The following is a 19,306-nucleotide window of genomic DNA, read 5'->3' on the forward strand; positions in this document are numbered from 1 at the left end:
TATAATTAATAAAATGTGTATGTTGGTTAAAATATGGCTCAGTGAGACTGGGGTCATTGACAGATGACTGGGGGTGACTGGATAAGAGACAAGGATAAATACATAGAGGGGCAAAGATGAAAGCATAATAAAGAGCTGGAACATGATGGGGCAGAGAAGAGGGAACCAGTGGAGAGATTAAAAGAAGGATGATGTGATGAGACTGACAGGTAAGTACGGTGATCCCGGTGACAGCATTTGGTAGTACTGGAGGTCAGTGGGGTCAGGAGGAAGTTTTAATAATTATAATGGGAATAAAGGCCTGACTGAAAGTTTGAGTTGTAGGGTTAGAAGGATTCAGACTGATCTTGGAAGAAGAAGAACTGAAAGGATTTGGAAACATCCCAGCTGTGTTTGTCGAAGAAGAAGGAAGAAACAAAGATGACCTTCTGATCACAGACCTGAATGACTGGGTGGATGGTGGAGTTATCAGTAACCAGAAATAAGAGAAGAGAGGGTTTGCGAAGGAAGACAAGAAGTTTGATTTTGGTTGAAATGCAGGAATGGAATATTGTTTTTTAATTCTGAAGATAAAATGTTGTTTAAGGTGTAACCTGTTTGGGACTGTAATGCTTGTTTTTACTTGGGAATAACTTTATTTTACAGTAGATTGAATTGCTTCAGACCTAATCCTCCTAGCAAAAACCAAAAAACAAGCAGTTTGTGATGTCAAGAAAACTTCCTTGATGAGTCATTAACTAGCAAAACATTAATATTTTTCACTTTTTATTTTAGGAAGTAGCAGCTAGATGGAAGAGTTCAGATTGTGAAATGTATGAATGTTTTTTCACTGCCTACATTGCTGCTGATTTTACATTCTATTTCCATCTTCCCCCACCCAGTTCCCACTGTAGGAGTTTGAGTGGAAACTCCAACTTTACCAAATGTCAGGATAGAAAGTAAGTTTTCCCTAGTTATTTGGCTCTAAGAATTGACGTATTTGTTCTTCTGAATTTGTATGATATTATAAAGGACAGGTAACAGGAAATAGAGTTCCACCTTTATGCCAGTGGTTCAGTTCTATCTCAGGTTAGCAGTGTATGTGAAGGAGTTGATGTCTCATTTCAACCATGTACATCAATGGCCACAGCTGGCACTAGTTAATCATCTCAAAGGAGAGGCATAGCAACTAATTTGCCCTCTCACCTCGGGAAGTGGTTTTTTTAAGTCAGGGTTGAGGCATATTGGCAGCTAGCTTTCACTGATTCCACCTCTACTGTATCTTTTCTGTGGATACAGAATCCTGTTCTTTAGAGTTGTCACTGGAATCTTTTGTCAGCAATAAGTTTACTTAAAATAAAAGAAGGTACAGTAACTCCCCACTTAACGTCCTCTTGCTTAACGTTGTTTTGATCTTACATCCCTGCTCAATTACAAAACATGTTTCATTTAAAGTTGTTCAGTGCTTTGCTATAATGTTGTTTGGCTGCCTGCTTTGTCCACAGCTAGCAGCCCCCCTATAAGCTCCCCTATGCCCCCTCCCACAGCGCCTCCTGCCTGCCGGCAGACCCTGTGAATGAGTGCCTTCTCCCTCCTCCCCCCGCCTCCGACCCTCAGCAATCAGCTGGCTTGCGGCATTCAGGAGGAGTGGGGAGGAGCGAGGACTCGGCATGCAGGCTCCCCCTCCCTCCCCTGCCTCCCAAATGCCACAAACCAACTGATTGCCATTGGCAGGAGGCAGGGGAGGGAGGGGCTAGCCTGTGCACTGAGTCCTTGCTCCTCCCTCCTGAATGTCGCAAGCCAGCTGATTGCTGAGGGCAGGGGGGAGGGAGGAGTAGCGAGGATGCAGCACACCTCCCCCTTCCCTCCCCTGCCTCCTGCCCGTGGCAATCAGCTGGCTTGTAGTGTTCAGGAGGGAGGGGGAGCCTGCGTGCTGTGTCCTCACTCCTCCCCCCTCCCTCCTGAACACTGCAAGCCAGCTAATTGCCGCTGGCAGAAGGAAGGGGGGGAACAAGGACGCGGCGTGCGGAGTAAAGGGGAAGGTGGGCGGGGGAAGAAGAGGTGGGATAAGGGTGGGGGCTTAGGGGAAAGGGGGGGCATGGGTGGGCTGAGGGTTAAGGCCCCCGCCCTTGGTGCTTGCAGAGTAGGGGAAGCTGCCGCTGTTGCTGCACAATGTGCTTCTCCTAGCCTACAGCACCTTCAGCCTCCTTGCCTTCCTCATTGTCTCCAGTGCCAGTGGGCTGTGCCTGTGTGGGGTAAGGCGGGGGCACCTCCCAACTATTGTACTGTATGGCAAAAAAAAAATTTCCCTGGAGCCTAACCCCCTGTCATAAACATACAGCTAAGGGTAGCATAAAATCCCTTCTTTACCTGTAAAGGGTTAAGAAGCTGGTTGGCACCTTACCAAAAGGACCAATGAGGGGAAAAGATACTTTCAAATCTGTGGGGGAAGGTTTGTCTCTTTGTGTGCTCTCTCAAGGTCAGCGAGGAATCAGGGCAGGGAAAATACATCTCCCAAAGCCATATCTGAACTAAGCATCTAAGATTGTAAGTAATAGGAAGAAAATGCGTTAGATTATCTTTTGTTTTAGCTTGTGAATTGTCCCTATGCTATGAGGGAGGTTTATTCCTGGTGTGTGTGGTTTTTTTTTTTTTTTTTTTTTTGTAACTTTAAAGTTTTGCCTAGAGAGGAATCCTCTGGGTTTTGAATCTGCTTACCCTGTCAAATTACCTTCCATCCTGATTTTACAGAGGCGTTTCTTTTACTTTTTCTTTATTATAAAGTTCTGCTTTTAAGAACCTGATTGGTTTTTAGTGTCCTAAAAACCCAAGGGCTGGTATGTGCCTACTTTGTTAACCTATTTGGTTGATATATTATTCTCAAGCCTCCCCAGGAAAGGGGGTGAAGGGGATTTTGGGGGAACAGACACTCCAAGTGATTCTTTTCCTTGAATCTTTGTCTAACTCACTTGGTGGTGGCAGCAGAACTCATCCAAAGACAAGGAAGGATTTGTGCCTTGGGGAAGTTTTTAACCTAAGATGGTAGAAATAAGCTTAGGGGGTCTTTCATGCGGGTCCCCACATCTGTACCCCAGAGTTCAGAGTGGGGAGGGAACCCTGACCCCCCCCCCTATTTATGTTCATTCTTATGGGGACATTGGATTCACTTAAAATCATTTCACTTAAAGTCGCATTTTTCAGGAACATAACTACAACGTTAAGTGAGGAGTTACTGTATGTGGTAGATAACCTGGAAATGGTTACATTAAGCTGCTGCACTTTATTTTACTTGTTAAACTAAATTAAGGGTCAAATAAAGTTTATAGGGCAGTTTAATATATTCAGGGCAATAACATCATATAATGATAAGCAGTTTCTTGTAGGTTTTAAGCACACCCTTTAAAGAACTCAGTTGATGTAGTACCTAGTTTGTGTATCATTAAGAAAACAGATGTCACAATAAACACACTTTTAAAAAAATATTTTCCAGCCGTGTGAATTGAGGAGTTGGACTTATTGTCTATGTTTTTAGAACATCATGGGGCAGATAAACAGCTGATGTAAATATTATGCCTTGATTGAACTATGCTGGTTTATGTCAGCAGAGTATCCAGTTCATTACCTTTAAATCTTAAAATAATAATTTTAAGTGGTTACCAATCATCAATAACTTAGTTTTAAAACAGTAGTCTAAACAGTGGTATTGAATTTTTAATATTTACTGGCTCTGTTTCTGGCTACTATCCAAGTAGGTTCCTGTGAAGTAGCATTGCATAAATTGGAGCACAGATATACAGCATTACCTGTAGTTTAAAGCCACAATAAACCAGAAGATGTCTCTGAGAGCAGCTGGGGAATTTAGGAGGAGGAGAAGCAAGTGACTTGCTTGGGCTCTAGAGGATTTAACGTGAGCCAAATCCAGAATAATGGGAGAAACAGTAGTAAACGCTTCAGTTTGCTGTTTGGTAAATTTCAAAAATCTAGAATAAATATTCTATCTTCAAAAAATATAGCATGAGAGATAGTTGTTGAAGATTTCATGTTAGGGAAACTGAATTTATATTTTATAGTGCCAGTAAAAATGTCATTTTTATTTAATAAACCCATGATATTTTCTATAACAAAATTTATTAACATTGAAACTTATAAACGCTATTAGAATTACATTACTATAAAAATAACACATTTCAGAGTGTTTCTGAAGTATTACTAAAAGAGCATAGATAAACAACCAGGAACATGAACTTAGATGTTTATAAAGTAAAAGTTATGGCATTGTGTAAAACTTTGAAGAAATTTGTCTTTAGGTGGCTGCTGTTCTCTGCTTTACAGTAAACTGTAGTCATTTCCCAAAGCAGCTCTTAAGACAAAAGTTGCCACCGTCATATCTGAAAACTGACTAAGGCCTTGTCTTCACTTACCGGAGGGTCCGGCGGCACGCAATCGATGTTCTGGGATCAATCCCGGAAGTGCTCGCAGTCGGCGCCGGTACTCCAGCTCGCCGAGAGGAGTACGCGGCATCGACGGGGGAGCCTTCCTACCGCGTCTGGACCGCGGTAAGTTCGGACTAAGGTACTTCGAATTCAGCTACGTTATTAACGTAGCTGAATTTGCGTACCTTAGTCCGAAGTGGGGGCTTAGTGGGGACCAGGCCTTAGACCAAGATTCTGTCTGGACCTACCAGGGGATTGAGGAGTGGCAGAATAGTGAAGAAAAGGGTGCAATGAGGCTCCCCTCACAGCACACCTGCACCTGAACCCTGACGAAATGGCCATCCTTGTGTCCCCTAGTCCACAGCTTCTCCTACAGGGCATGGAATGATGGGTAAAGGGTGAGGCCATTCCCCTTCCTTTTCCTTATTTACCAGTGCAGCTTGCTAAGCAAACAAGGGAGCAAGATTCTGCCTACTTAGAAAGTGGGAATGCAGCAGTCATTCCAGGGAGTCTATGGACTATGCTTTCAAGAGGCGCGATAGAGGCCTATACCAGGAAGTACAGTTGGCTGCATCTGGGTGTGGTGCATGCAATATACTCTAAAATAACTCCAGTAGAGGGCTGTTGAAACCTCATTGGTTATGTCTCTGTGTATGCTGCCTGTGTCCAATACCAAACCAAGGACATTACACTGTCTATTCTCCAGAGAAATCTGGGAAACATTGTTATTTCCCAAGGCCCAATGTCTTCTGAAACTGTAACTGGGACATGGCACCCCTAAGCAGGAAATCTACCAGAAAAAGACAGTGTCAGGAAAGGAGCAGAAGAGGTGTTTCTTTCCTGATAATCAGCTCCTTGAAGGAGTTTAATCTGACACTTCCCTTTCCAAAAGAACTTCCCATATGAATTGATTTTTCTGGAGATATCCACCAGTCTTCTATGTAATATTGCCAGCAGTGAGAAATAGATTTTTTTTTTTAAACTTATCTTCTGTTACCGAGGGCTTAATATTTTACTTCTGATGGCTGAGAAGCGGAGCTACATTTTACAAACAGAGCAATTTTCATAAATTCACTATTTATACTACTGAACTACGTGTGCTATATTGACAAAGTGGTTAAGCAGAAATTGGCCACAGAAAATTCCAAATTCCCACCCCTTACCTGGAGGTGGAGATCACTCCTACTGCCTTTGGGAAGAAAGGAAATCATCCCAACATCATTATCAGTAACAAACACCTAGCTTTATCAGCAACAGTTACTTTGACCAGCCAACAAGCAGTGCCTCCTCAGCATCACTCACCAAACATGGTCTCCTTCCTTAACGACATGCTAAACTATATCTCAGCCCAACCAGAGATTGGTGGTGGTGTACAAGGCAGTTTCTCTTGTTTGCTCATCGCCCTGCCAATCTGGGCTCTGGAGACAGGACCAGCTTTCACAGCACTGCTGATGATTTGTGGCATGGCTGCTCCAACATGGAAAAAGGGGTAAACAGTGAGGTGGCAAAATCTGCAGATGATACAAAACTACTCAAGATAGTTAAGTCCCAGGCAGACTGCAAAGAGCTACAAAAGGATCTCTCAAACCAGGGTGACTGGGCAACAAAATGGCAGATGAAATTCAATGTTGATAAATGCAAAGTAATGCATGCTGGAAAACAATCCCAATTATACATATAAAATAATTGGGTCTAAATTAGCAGTTACCATTCAAGAAAGAGATCTTGGAGTCATTGTGGATAGTTCTCTGAAAAAAATTCACTTGTGCAGCGGCAGTCAAAAAAGCAAACAGAATGCTGGGAATCATTAAGAAAAGGCTAAATAAGAAGACAGAAAATTTCATATTGCCTCTATATAAATCCATGGTATGTCCACATCTTAAAAACTGTGTGCAGATGTGGTCGCCCCATCTCAAAAAAGATATATTGGAATTGGAAAAGGTTCAGAAAAGGGCAACAAAATGATTAAGGGTATGGAACAGCTGCCATATGAGGAGAGATTAATAAGACTGGGACTTTTCAGCTTGGAAAAGAGATGACTAAGGAGGGATATGATAGAGGTCTATACAATCATTACTGGTGAGGAGAAGGTAAATAAGGAAGTGTTATTTACTCCTTCTCATATCACAAGAACTAGGGCTCACCAAATGAAATTAATAGGCAGCAGGTTTAAAACAAACAAAAGGAAGTATTTTTTTCACACAACGCACAGTCAACCTATGGAATGCCTTGCCAGAGGATGTTGTGAAGGCCGAGACAATACCAGGGTTCAAAAAAAGAACTAGATAAGTTCATGGAGGATAGGTCCATAAGTGGCTATTATCCATGATGGGCAGGGATAGTTTCCCTAGCCTCTGTTTGACAGAAGCTGGGAATGGGCGAAAGGGGATGGATCACTTGATGATTACCTGTTCTGTTCATTCCCTTTGGGGCACCTGGCATTGGCCACTGATGGAAGCCAGGATACTGGGCTAGATGGACCTTTAGTCTGACCCTCTATGGCCGTTCTTATGTTCAAAGCTGATTGAACCAGAGATACTAAACTAAGCCTTTCATTACTAAATTATGACATTGCACCTTATATGGCTTAATTCTGCAGTCCTTGATTTCAATTTGAGTTTGCCTGCATAAAAAAAAGAATGCAGAGTAAGATGTGAAAGCACTGCATTCTTTCTTACCTGCTTTTCCTGGGCCATCTAAAAATAAGAGGAACTCGGTGGGTTAATATAGTTTAATCCAGATAGATCTTCTGGTTATCTATTTTACCTGAATTTAATTACTTTCTTTTTTTTTAAAGAAAAACTTGTCACTTATTTCAAGAAGTAAGAGAGAATACATCAGTTTTGAGAGAATAAGTATATTGTTTAGAAAAACAGTTTATTAATGATTTTTTGTAACCTCATTTGATGTAGTCCATCTTCCTTCAAGTAGATAATCAAATGGAGTCTTGTAATCAGGTGCAGAAACAAAACACAGCAACAGAGTGTCGGGTCTGTGTTGATAGAATCTTTATAAACATAAACCAAGGTTATATAGAATCAAAAGGAATAAAAAGATTTTTAAACCTGGGGGTCACCCTAACACTCGGAGCTTGAGTAGGAAGCCCTGCCTTCCCACAGCATTTTCCTTTTCCCACCAACCCTTTCTTACAGCCCTTCCCCTGATCCCTTGTATATTAGGAAGAACAAGGGAAGCTGCAGTTAGCTCTTGTGTAATGGGGGCAACATAATGCCCTTGCACTCTGTCAAAATACAGTAGTAAATCAGTTAGTTTCACTTTCTTCCTTTATCCTTGCCAACTATATTTCTATTGTGGCTCTCCCATCTCCAATGCACAGCAATATTCACAACAGCTTGCTAAGAAAGGCAGCTGGAAAAAGACCACAGAGGCCCAGTTTTTAAAAAACATGTTTCTAATAAGACAAAATTGCTTATTAGAGATTTCCTGTTATTTTATATATCCTGACATTTGTGCTCTTAGTGCCAACATTTATCTAAATTTTAATTTTGTTATTTTTCTGCCTGAAATATTTTCATGGAAAAAACAGCAGAACAGCCCTCTTTTCAGATTCTCATAATTTCTGATATCAGAAATGTGATGTATTGCATGGAAATAGATTGTTGTGCGATATATGCTTGCATTTTGTTAATGAAATGCTTTGTGATGTTCTTGAAAAAATTGCATGACACCAAATGTTTAAACAGATTGAACCTAAACACAAAAATATTGGGCCGGTCCAGCTCTCACTGAAGTGAATGGGAGTTGTGCCATTGATTTAGATGGGATCTGAAATAGGCCTATTCCTTTGTTTTTCCTCTCTCTGTTGTGGGAAGGAGTTAAATATGAATAGCTAAATATTTAAGCTTTAAATGGCTTCAAATTCAACATGCAAAAGATTTTAAACTATTAATTTGTTCAGAATTAAACTATTTTGTGAATTATTTTTATTATTTACTTTTACTGCAACCCTTATATTGAGTGGCATTTACTCCTTGAATGGGACTTCTTGCTTGAGCAGTGGGAGAGTAGGCATTGTAGACCTGGAACAGATTCTCAGGAATATATTTTCTTGGTCATAGTCTCATTCCTATTTCCATTCCCTTTACACTGCAGTGCAATGGCAAATGAAATCCCCAGCAGAGGGGACTTCTCAAGTGGCTTAAAGGTGGTAGAGCTAGCTCCTACACAAACCACTCCCACCCCACCCATCCACACATGTACTTTCTCCCTGCCATCAGCATAGAAGATGCATCAGGGAAGTTAAAGGGAATATGGAGGTGGAATGGAGCTCACCTTGGTAATTATCAGCTGATGTGCTTCTTTAGGGACGACAGCTAGCTGGACTAAGAGTTATTCTAACTTACCCCAATGCTAGGTCTTCAGTAGCTTGAGAATCAAAGATAGCTCTATTTGGTCAGTTTCACTCCAAAATAGTTTCCAAAAATTCATTTGCTGCTGCTGGTGCTGTGTTGTTAACTCTCTCCAGTAATAGGATTTTGGCCCCTCCTACCATCATGGAGAATCATGGAAAATCCCAGGCCTTCACAAAGTTCAGACCTGCTCCAGGGAAATCTCCTGTGATTGGCTGCCTTCCTCATTTTCTTGGCACCTGGGGAAGAACAGCCACTCCCATTTGTAGCAGATGGTGGGCAGAGTTCTCTCTCACCTCAAGAGCTGAGGGAGGTTTTTGGGTAAGGGAGAAGGAGTATCCAATGTCATTTTCACAGAGAGGAGGAAGCAGAAAGAGCCCATCAGCTCAGAGCAGTCAGTCCCTCCATTCCTCCATTGAAAAATGGGTCAACTCCTCTCTATCTATGTAACACCAGGTCAAGGAAGGAGGAGAATTGCCCCCTTCTGCTAAGTGTGAAAGAGTGGATGGTGAAGAATTCCTGGAGTCCCACCTCACCAGACCTGGTACAGAAGGGTGAGGAGGCCCTGAACGTACACCCCACAATCCTGAAAGAAGGATGAAGGACCTCCACAACTGCAGGAGGAGCAGAGGTGTGCTGGGAGTCAAGGGGTAGTGGTGGGACTGCAGGAGTGCAGAACTGATGCTTTGCTTAATGGTCAGCATTGATATGGAGCTGGACTGCACAAGATTAGTTGATTTGGAGCTGGGGTGCAGAGTTAACATGGGGCTACTAGCATGTTTCATAGATAACTTATGTGGGTCTGTGAGACAGGAAGATGTTGGTCTTTGGTGGCACATCATTAATTGGCATTTTGGGAGAAGCTGAGAGACCTCTGCACCATTAGGGAGCACTTTATGTATATTTTGTGTCACAAGAGGTTGGAAGGTATGGGCTTTGATCTGTGTTCCAATTTTGGAACTCCACACACGGGGGGAATTCAAAAAGCAGAAGAGAGATAAAAAATGCTCTGATTTGACCCAATCACATGATTTTTTTTTTAAACTCTTGGCATTCATAATACTGCTGGTGATCTGTTAGATTATGACAGTTGGCTGACAGAACTTTGCAAATGAAAATGCACTTTTTGGCGCATATATGAGCATTGGTTGGATATAGGATTTAAATTCTGTCCTTGACGTGCATCATCCAATAGTGCCAACACTTTATTACCTTTTAAAAATGTCACTTGTAGTTGAAGCTTTAGACAGATTAGACAAAGTCACCTGACAATATTGCTTAATCACTATCTGCTTTGCTTTCAAATTAAGGGCCTGATCCCAAGAGATTCTGAGCATCTGCAATTTACATTGGCATCAATGTGAGGTGTGGGTGCTCAGCACTTCTCAGAATCTGGCCTTCAATCAACTTTGTTCAAGCAAGATGTTCATGGTTGGTTTTCTAAATCCTCAGGTTTGTTAGTTACACACCATGTATTTTAAGGTCATACTACCAACTCAGCCCTTACCAGGTAGCAATATTTCTTTCTTTTCTGTACTTTATTTCACTCCCTCACAACCTGGGTCACTCTGCATCTGACCATTTCGAATGACCAATGTCTTACTAACTAGTTGTATAACAATTACATGGATTTAATATTGTAGTCTAAATTCATAAGAAAAAGCAGACTTGAGCCTGGGTCTGCCAAATCCCACGAGTGACCTAATCACTGAGCTATTGGCTATTCTGGGCTGAAAAGGTGTGTGTCTCTGCTTTTTCATGAATTTTTTTTAAAGGTTTGGGTTTTGTTCCACATCAGAACAGAACAAAATATCAAAACTGAGTTTGTTGTGAAACTGAGCCAAATTCAAGGCCATTAGCTATTCTTTTTGAACCACAAAACACTTTAATTTCTGAAAAATTAATACCTGGCATTTACCTTATTCTTTGTTTAGACATTTTAAATGGTGATTTTTAAGACTCAGAGACTTTAAGGCCAGAAGGAACCATCATGATCATCTAGTTTGAGCGCCTGCACATTGCAGGCCACAGAACCTCACCCACCTGCTCCTATAGACTATTCACTAATACATCACTTCCTTCTCATCTTTCAGAACTGTTATTATTTTCCAATCCTCTTGACTAGTTTATAATACAAAGCTTGCTTGAGACTTCCTTGTCTCCATTCCAAGATAACTAGGGTTTTTTAATCTCAGAACTCAATATTATGATTTCAACTCCTTTAAAAAGAATCTTTCTATACTTGCAATTCATTATGGATGTTTCAGTTCTTATTTGCATTTGGTAAGTTTGTCAGCATGCATTTCTACATCTGTATACAGAAAGTGGTGGGAAAGTGGTGACAATGTTTCAAAACTATATATTTTTAACAGGTTTATACTCCACATTTATGGAATACTTTTTAAATGCAAGAATTTGTACATTCTTGATGGTGACTAGAAGTATCTTGACTAATGCTGTAATTAGGTCTGGGAGGAAAGCAAGAATTCCAGTTTGCAAAAAAATTGCAGTTTTGATATTTGTTTTCAATCCACATCAGAACAAAACTAGAACCTTTCAAAAATTTTCATGAAATCAACCTATTTCAAAATAGCCTCTCACCTTGAAGGTGGGAGACCCAGGTTCCAGTCCCTGTTCTAAATCAGGAAAAGGGACTTGAAGCTGCATCTCCCACATCTCAGGCCCTAACTACTTTGGTATGGGCCCCTCTCCCTGGATTTGACGAGAAATTCCATCCCAGACCATCAAAACAAATAGATTTCCACAAAGTTTTGGTTTTGATATGCTGGATTTTTTGGATGAAAAAATGTTAAAATATTTCCACTGGCTCTATTGTAATCTGTTTCTGCTTCCCTAATCTTCTCTGTATAGTCATCTATATATCTCTCCTGCCTGTTATTGCTTTTCAGGCGTATACTGTTGGTGATATTCCTTTTGAGCCAGACCATTGAGCCCTAACCTGGATAGTTCTATTGAAAAGTACTATCTGAGCTCAGAGTCATTGTGCTCAAAGATTGTTTGTTTAAGAGTGAAATCCTGGCTCGGTAATGTCAATGGCAGAACTGCCAAGAATATCAGTAGGGCTAGGATTGCACCCTAAGTACGTTCTAAGCTTTGTTTTAATTCCCTGTCTTTTTAAATAAGTTCCTTCAATGGTATTTAGTTCTGCCTTATTTAAAGTGAGGATCACTGTTCGTAATTGTACCCAAGAACCTAGATAGCCCTCTTCACCCTCTTGTTTTTGCATATTTGGATTGTCTCATTTCAACCCTGCTCTGGGAGCACAGTATGTCCTAAGTCTTAAGTAAATATAACTGTACATTTTCAGATTCAGGACTCTGACGAGAAGTGGATTTTGATTTTTTTCTTTTGCTTCATATATACGTGGCTTCCCAGACACATCATCTATATGCAGCAGAATTTGATTTAAATTTCTCTGATGCCTTCAAAAAGTTGGATGAATGGTCTATGGAAAATTTGTGTTGCCACATTATTCCAAATGGCAGTTGAAGTTGAAATGTATAAACATTTTTGAAATTGTCACTTAATATCAGCGGCCAAATTCATGAGCTCACAGCAAGGAAGCATAAAATAACCCTGGAACGTTTGTTAGTAATTTCCTCAGCCAGTCATGTTGTCTTTGCAAAGCAGAAGATTGACCTGTGGGATTTAAACTGACCTTCACATTTCTTGCATCCCATTAGTGACAAGCCCATTTTATGAGATGTTGTGTATCTTGGATCCCTTTCCAAGCTTCTTCCACTTATTTAGAATGCTTTCTGTTCTGTTTAGTTCCTTTTCAAACTTTCCCTCAGAATGACTAGTAATTTTCCATGGGAAATATACTCTGGCTGGAATTGATTTGTCATTTCTTCTGTCTAGGGACCTAATACTATGGAAAATCTTTCCATTTAGGCTTAAATACACCCTTGTTCAGAGGGCTAGGACAAAAGTCTTCTGTCCCAGTCTTAAACTGGACACAACTCTTCCCCTGGACTCTGATCAGTCTTTGGCTTTTCCTTGTTTTCTGGGTAGCTGTGTTCCCTCACAGAGAGAAAGTTGAGCCTGTTCAACACCTAGCACCATGTGGGGCTTCTCCCTAGCTCCAAAGCAGCGCTGCCATGCCCAGTCTTTACAAGGAGGCTTGTTTCCTTGACTGAGGTAAGCATACAAAAAGCAAAACAGTTTTAACTCATTCCTTAGCCTCAGGCTTCTGGGCCACCCCTCTCAGAATCTCTGGCACTACAGCTCCTAGTCTCAGTCAGCTCTGCTTCCCTTCTTGGAGCAATAGCCCCAGGACTGTTTCCCTGAGCCCCTTGCTCCAGAGACCCACCACAGGAGCTAGCGCCACTCCTCTATAGTTATCCCTCCCCACGGCACAGCCTATGTCAGCCCCTCCCTCAACTGCCCATTAACAGCTCTTTAATTGGCTGGATTGGATTCACCTGCTCTGATCCAGAAGAGCTGGGTTCAGTGTATCCACAGGGACCAATTATCCTGTGACATACTCTCCTCTCACATACTCTCCACCTCACTTTTATGAGGTGCCTCCCAAGGCTACACTCATCCCCCCTTGGTGTAAAACATAATATCATTTTCCACAAGTCCCACCCAGTCACCCAATTCTCTGAGTCCTAGAGACCATAGCCAGGGTCCCCTCAAGTGCAAACTCTTGGTCCCAGTCACCTTGCATTTTATGCAGTGGGGGCCAGGGTCACACACTCAGGAGTCAGGCACAACAGATACAGTCCCTGCATAGACTTATTGCCATCTTCTGGACTTCAGGTTCGCTGCACAGCTATGCTTTTCTGTCACTGCATGCTGAGTCTCTACTTCAGTTTCAAGTTTTTGAACCATGAGGAATAAATTATCTCTTTCCTGGTCCGTGAATTGGAGATCTGTGACCAGTTCTTTCTGGAAACTGAGGTTCTGCAATTTGCTTTCTGCTAAATCCAGTGGTTCCATAAATTCATCAGCCCGTGGGGAGGAGTGGGGGGGGGGGGAGGAGAGAGGATAAAACAGGTTCATGGTATCCCTTTTGCTGCACTGGGTCCTGTTTCCAGCCCTGACCCACTATTTGGGCCTCTGCTTGCTGGAGGGGTCCTTCCTGAGTCCCCATGCTAGTTTAACAGGTAGTTCCACCTGGGTTCCCATGTTACCTTTTTGAATTTGGGATTCTGTTTGGGTCCCCATCATATCCTGTGGAGCTTGAGATTTCATTTCAGCCTGCCCAGTGTCCCACCAAGTCAGGGACTCCATCTGGGTCTCTATAGTACCCTCAGGGCCGGCACCAGCTCAGCAAGCAGGTGCTTGGGGCAGCCAACGGAGAGGGCGGCACGTCCGGCTCTTCAGCGGCGGGTCCCTCACTCCCTCTCGGAGCGAAGGACCTGCCTCTGAATTGCCGCCCAAGAATAAAGTGGCGGTGGTAGAGCTGCTGCCAAAGTACTGCAGATCGCGATCGCGGCTTTTTTTTTTTTTTTTGGCTGCTTGGAGCAGCAAAAACTCTGGGGCCAGCCCTGGGTACCCTGTTGAGTTTTCTCTATCTGGAGCTGGGCCAATTCTTCCTGTAGGGACAAGTATTGTTGTTTCTTCCCACCCCCCCCCCGCCCAGCCCTCCCCTGAACCCAGGCCAACTCTTGTTCTACCATGACCAACTGCTTGACGATTTCCCCCTGTGAAATGGTTATGTTGGCCAACTCTTGTTCAACCTTCAGTCCTTGTGAAAGATTGTAATTTCCCTCTTGGCATCCCTTTGCCATTCTTACTCTGGTCTCTACCCCTCTCACTTCCTTTCCTAGTCAGTCCCAGACCGCCTCTGGTTTTGGGTTTCAGAGTAGCAGCCGTGTTAGTCTGTATCCACAAAAAGAACAGGAGTACTTGTGGCACCTTAGAGACTAACAAATTTATTTGAGCATAAGCTTTCACGGGCTACAGCCCACTTCATCGGATGCATAGACTGGAACAAACAGCAAGAAGATATTTATATGTACAGAGAACATGAAAAGGTGGAAGTAGCCGTACCAACTGTAAGAGGCCAATCAATTGAGATGCGCTATTATCAGCAGGAGGAAAAAAAAAGTTTTGAAGTGGTAATAAAGTTGGCCCATAGAAGGTGTGAGGATACTTAACATGGGAAAATAGATTCAATTAGTGTAATGACCCAACCATTCCCAGTCTCTGTTCAAACCTAAGTTAATGGTATCTAATTTGCATATTAATTCAAGTTCAGCAATCTCTCTTTGGAGTCTTTTTGAAGCTTTTCTGTTGCAAAATTGCCACCTTCAAGTCTGTCACCGAGTGGTTAGAGAGGTTGAAGTGTTCTACTGGTTTTTGAATGTTATGATTCCTGATGTCAGATTTGTGTCCATTTATTCTTTTGCGTAGAGACTGTCCAGTTTGGCCAATGTACTTGGCAGAGGGGCATTGCTGGCACATATCACATTGGTAGATGTGCGGATGAACGAGCTGCTGATGGCGTGGCTGATTTGATTAGGTCCTATGATGGTGTCACTTGAATAGATATGTGGACAGAGTTGGCATCGGGCTTTGTTGCAAGGATGGGTTCCTGGGTTAGTGTTTATGTTGTATGGTGTGCGGTTGCTGGTGAGTATTTGCTTCAGGTTGGGGGGCTGTCTGTAAGCAAGGACTGGTCACTCTCCCAAGATCTGTGAGAGTTTTGGGTTGTTGTTCTAGCCCCTTTTGTATGAGGGCTGAGGAACCCACCCCAATTTCTCCCCAGAATTATGGGCCAAGGCAGACCGTTGACCACCCCGACTACAGTCGAGCTCTTCGACCCTGAACCTCCAGCTCAGCTTCTGCAATGGGTAGACTTGGGTCTGACCTTGGATACAGGAGATGTACTGGAAGATGTTACGCTATTTCACTCACCTGAGCTTCCTGAACTGGAGTGCACCCACAGCCTGAGTCTACAAGAGCCTGAACTATGTTCTGCCCACCCTAACTGCTACTACCAACAACAGGACACCCCCGACTTTTGGAGTTGGCCCCAATTGCCTGATCCCACTGTAGTAACAGATTAGGTAATCCCATTCCATAACCTGGGAAATCCTTTTAATATGTCTGGACTGGCCATACCGAAATTATGAAGCAAACCACAAGGCCCTTGATTGCCTACCACCAATATCTCCACTGAACTGCAGGACTACCCAGGACCCTTGTAGGTCCTGTGTATCCCCTGAGTTTTGGCCATTCAAGGTCTTTCCCCGTCGAGAGCTTCCCTGGGTTATGCCCTGGGGAGCTCCTCTCTGTTAACTGTACTGCCCTGGCTGCTCATGTCCTTCAGCCTCAAAGAAGTCTTCATCCAATTCCATAGCTTCTCCCACTGAGGCTGTCTAAAAGCAGCTTACCTAGCTCTGCACCCCTCTGGGTAGAACCTTCAGGCACTACTCCAGGATGGCTTGATACAGGACTTTCTCGATTGAACTGGTCTCTGGGCAGAGCCACTGCCAGGCAAAGTCACATAATTTCTGGGTCACTACCCACGCTTGGGCCTCTCACAGGAATGGTTCTACCTGAAATCTGTGTCTATATGACTCAGGAATCAGCCCTAAAAGGCCAGAATGGTGGCCTTTACACTGGATAAGAGGTGTCTGTTCATTACTTACTTTCTAGTAAGTTGTCTGCGCCTCGCCCAACAGTGCAATGCGAACTGTCCAAGTTGACTCCTCCCAGTCTGCTGCCTTTGCCACCCTCTCAAATGTATGGAGGAAGGCCATGGGATCATCTTCTGGTCAAAGCTTCGCCAGGCCTGGAGCCAACCGGCCTCCAATCCGGTCACCAATCACATTACCAGGCACGGCTCAGCTCAACTGCTTCTGTATCCACTCCTGTTGTTTGGAGTGGACTTCTTGCTATTTCTGTTGTGCAACAACGGGGCCTCCTGATGGTTTTTGTTGATTTTCCATCAGGTGGGTCTGGATCTGCTGCTGGTGCTCTTGTTGGTGCTGTATAGCAGCCACCTGCTGGTGCTGTCCTGCTACTAACAGGCACATCATCTCCTCCATCCTTCCCCTTATTCTGGAAGTTCAGAATCCTACTTCTGGTACCCCATGTCACCAGCATGAGCGTCTCCCCAGCTCCAAAGTATCACTGCTATTTCCAGTCTTTTGCATGGAGGTTTATTTTCTTAACAGAGGTTAATAAACAAACAGAAAACAGCTATTTAACTTGTTCCTTATTCTCAGGGGTCAGGCCACCTGTCCTAGGACTCTCCTGCTCATGGCAGTTTCCCAGTCATCTTTGCTCCCTTCCTGGAGCAACAGCCCCAAGGCTGCTTCCATGAGCCCCTTGTTCAAGGAACCCACCATGGGAGCTAGCTCCACTCCAGTGTGGGCCTTTCCTCCCCAGGGCACCACCTGTCTCAGTCCTCCTCTTAACTGTCCATTAACAGCCCAGTATAGGCCTATGTTCAGCCTAGCCCTCTTTTGTTGGCTGGATTGGGCTCACCTGCAGTGGTCCAGAGGAGCTGGGCTTAGTCTGTTCACAGGGACCAGCTACCCTGTGACAACACCTTACACACATGCTCCTCTTATTTTCTCCACATGGGGTGGTGAGCTAAGTGTGGCACAAGTGCAGTTGAGCCCCAACATTCTTTAAGGGCCAGGTCCCCATCTGACAGAGCCAAATAGTAAGCCTGTAGAAGTCACTAGCAGAGTTTGGACACACGTATCTAGCATCTACTATAATGACATGAAGTTTTGCCACATAGAAAGTTTTTTGTAATATTGATAATTATTCAGATCTGTAATATCTTAACTTCATTGTGAAAAATATGGATGCAATGTCCTCTATAGAAGACCATCAGGTTTGGCTCATTTCTGCTGCATCAGGACCTCTGTTTCCACATTGGAGGCATCTTCCTTAGGTTAACAGGATAATCCCAGTGCTTCGGCCTCCTAAACAAAGCAGAAGTCCTTCCCTCCTAGTGCAAAACAAGAATCTAAACAACACAAATCCAAACCATAAATGAAACTACATAACTTTAAAAACATTATTAATGTTGCAAAGTCAATCATTCAAAAAATAAGAAATGCCCATGCAACTTTCTCATATATCAAGCCCTTTATTTTGTGATACTGTGCATTAAATAAGAGTTATATAAATTCATACATTCTAGGTCTCCTGCTAGGGTAATTTTCTTCATAGTTTCTTATTAAAGGTAGACTCTAGGTTATAAACAATCTGTTTCTTTACCTACCTTATAAACATCTCCTTAAACATTAAGGACTTTTCCAAAAAATTCCCATTGTTGCTAACATAGTTCACCTACACCAGTTTAAGCAATGTTGATAGCTGTAGTGCATACGGTTTTCTCTGTCTTTGACAGGTTCTGGAAGCCAAAATTCTCCCATACAAACATGGCGTTTCTAACTGATTTTGTTTCACACACATGCAGCACCATGACTCAGCAGGAGCAAAAGTTATCCAAGGAACTTAAGTGGAAGCAAATGATTTTTTTGGACAGGGAGGGTAACAGTTAGTTAAAGTCAGACTTACTTCACCTAGAAAAATACTAGATTTGCATGTATTAGGAAAGCTGGAAAACCCCTCAAAAATCCCAGTTACTCCTACAATGATGAAAAGTAAGAACCGTTGTGAATTTCATCTTTAGTTAGCTATAGGGCAGCAAATTAACTCTAAAAGCCTGAACATTTTGAGTGAAAAACATCTAATATGGGAATGAAGTTGCAGTTGGAACTGGTCAAACGATACATCTTCTCAAAGAAACCCAGCACAAACCCAGCAATAAATTCAGTTTTTTCAATTTTATCAGAATAAATTTCCATGTACACTAAACATTCAGCATATGACAGCTATAAATGTGAATATATACAACTATCCAGAATATCCTGGAGCATGCTAAGGAAATAAGAAGCCAGGTAACTTGCAGGATTGGTACAGAAATCACTATATAATCTTTGCATTCTTAGATTTGGTCTACACTTAACATTTACATCAACCTAGTTGTGTCATTCAGGAGTGTGAAAAATTCACGCTCCTGAATGCCATAGTTAAGCTGACTTAACCGCTGGTGTAGACACAGCAAGGTTGATGGAAGCATGCTTCCATCGATCTCACTACCTACAGCAATGGAAAAATCCATTCTGTTGCTGTAGAAAGTATCTATATGATGGTGATACAGCCGCACAGCTACAGAGCTGTAGCTATGCTGCTGTGATGATAGGTGATCACTTGTTACCGAGGATGATCATCTTCCATGGGAGTTATGGGTCCTTGGGCGGCTAATAAGGCCCATCCTTGAACCACAAGTTCTATTACAATGAGGGAAGATGTTTTCAGGGTCAGCAGGAGGCTGTTGATCATGACTGGAAGCCAGTCTCTCCTTCCTCCTGCGCCTCTTGTCCTCTTCAGCTTGTCGGCGAGCAAGTTCAAAATGCAGGGAACCATTACATAGGACTTCTCTCCATTTTAAGCGATCCTGGGCAAGTGTCTCCCAAGTGTCAATGTCAATATTAATATTATTATTATTATTATTGCTTCATG

The sequence above is a fragment of the Malaclemys terrapin genome, chromosome 6, assembly GCF_027887155.1.
Source record: "Malaclemys terrapin pileata isolate rMalTer1 chromosome 6, rMalTer1.hap1, whole genome shotgun sequence".
NCBI classification, from domain to species: domain Eukaryota; kingdom Metazoa; phylum Chordata; order Testudines; family Emydidae; genus Malaclemys; species Malaclemys terrapin.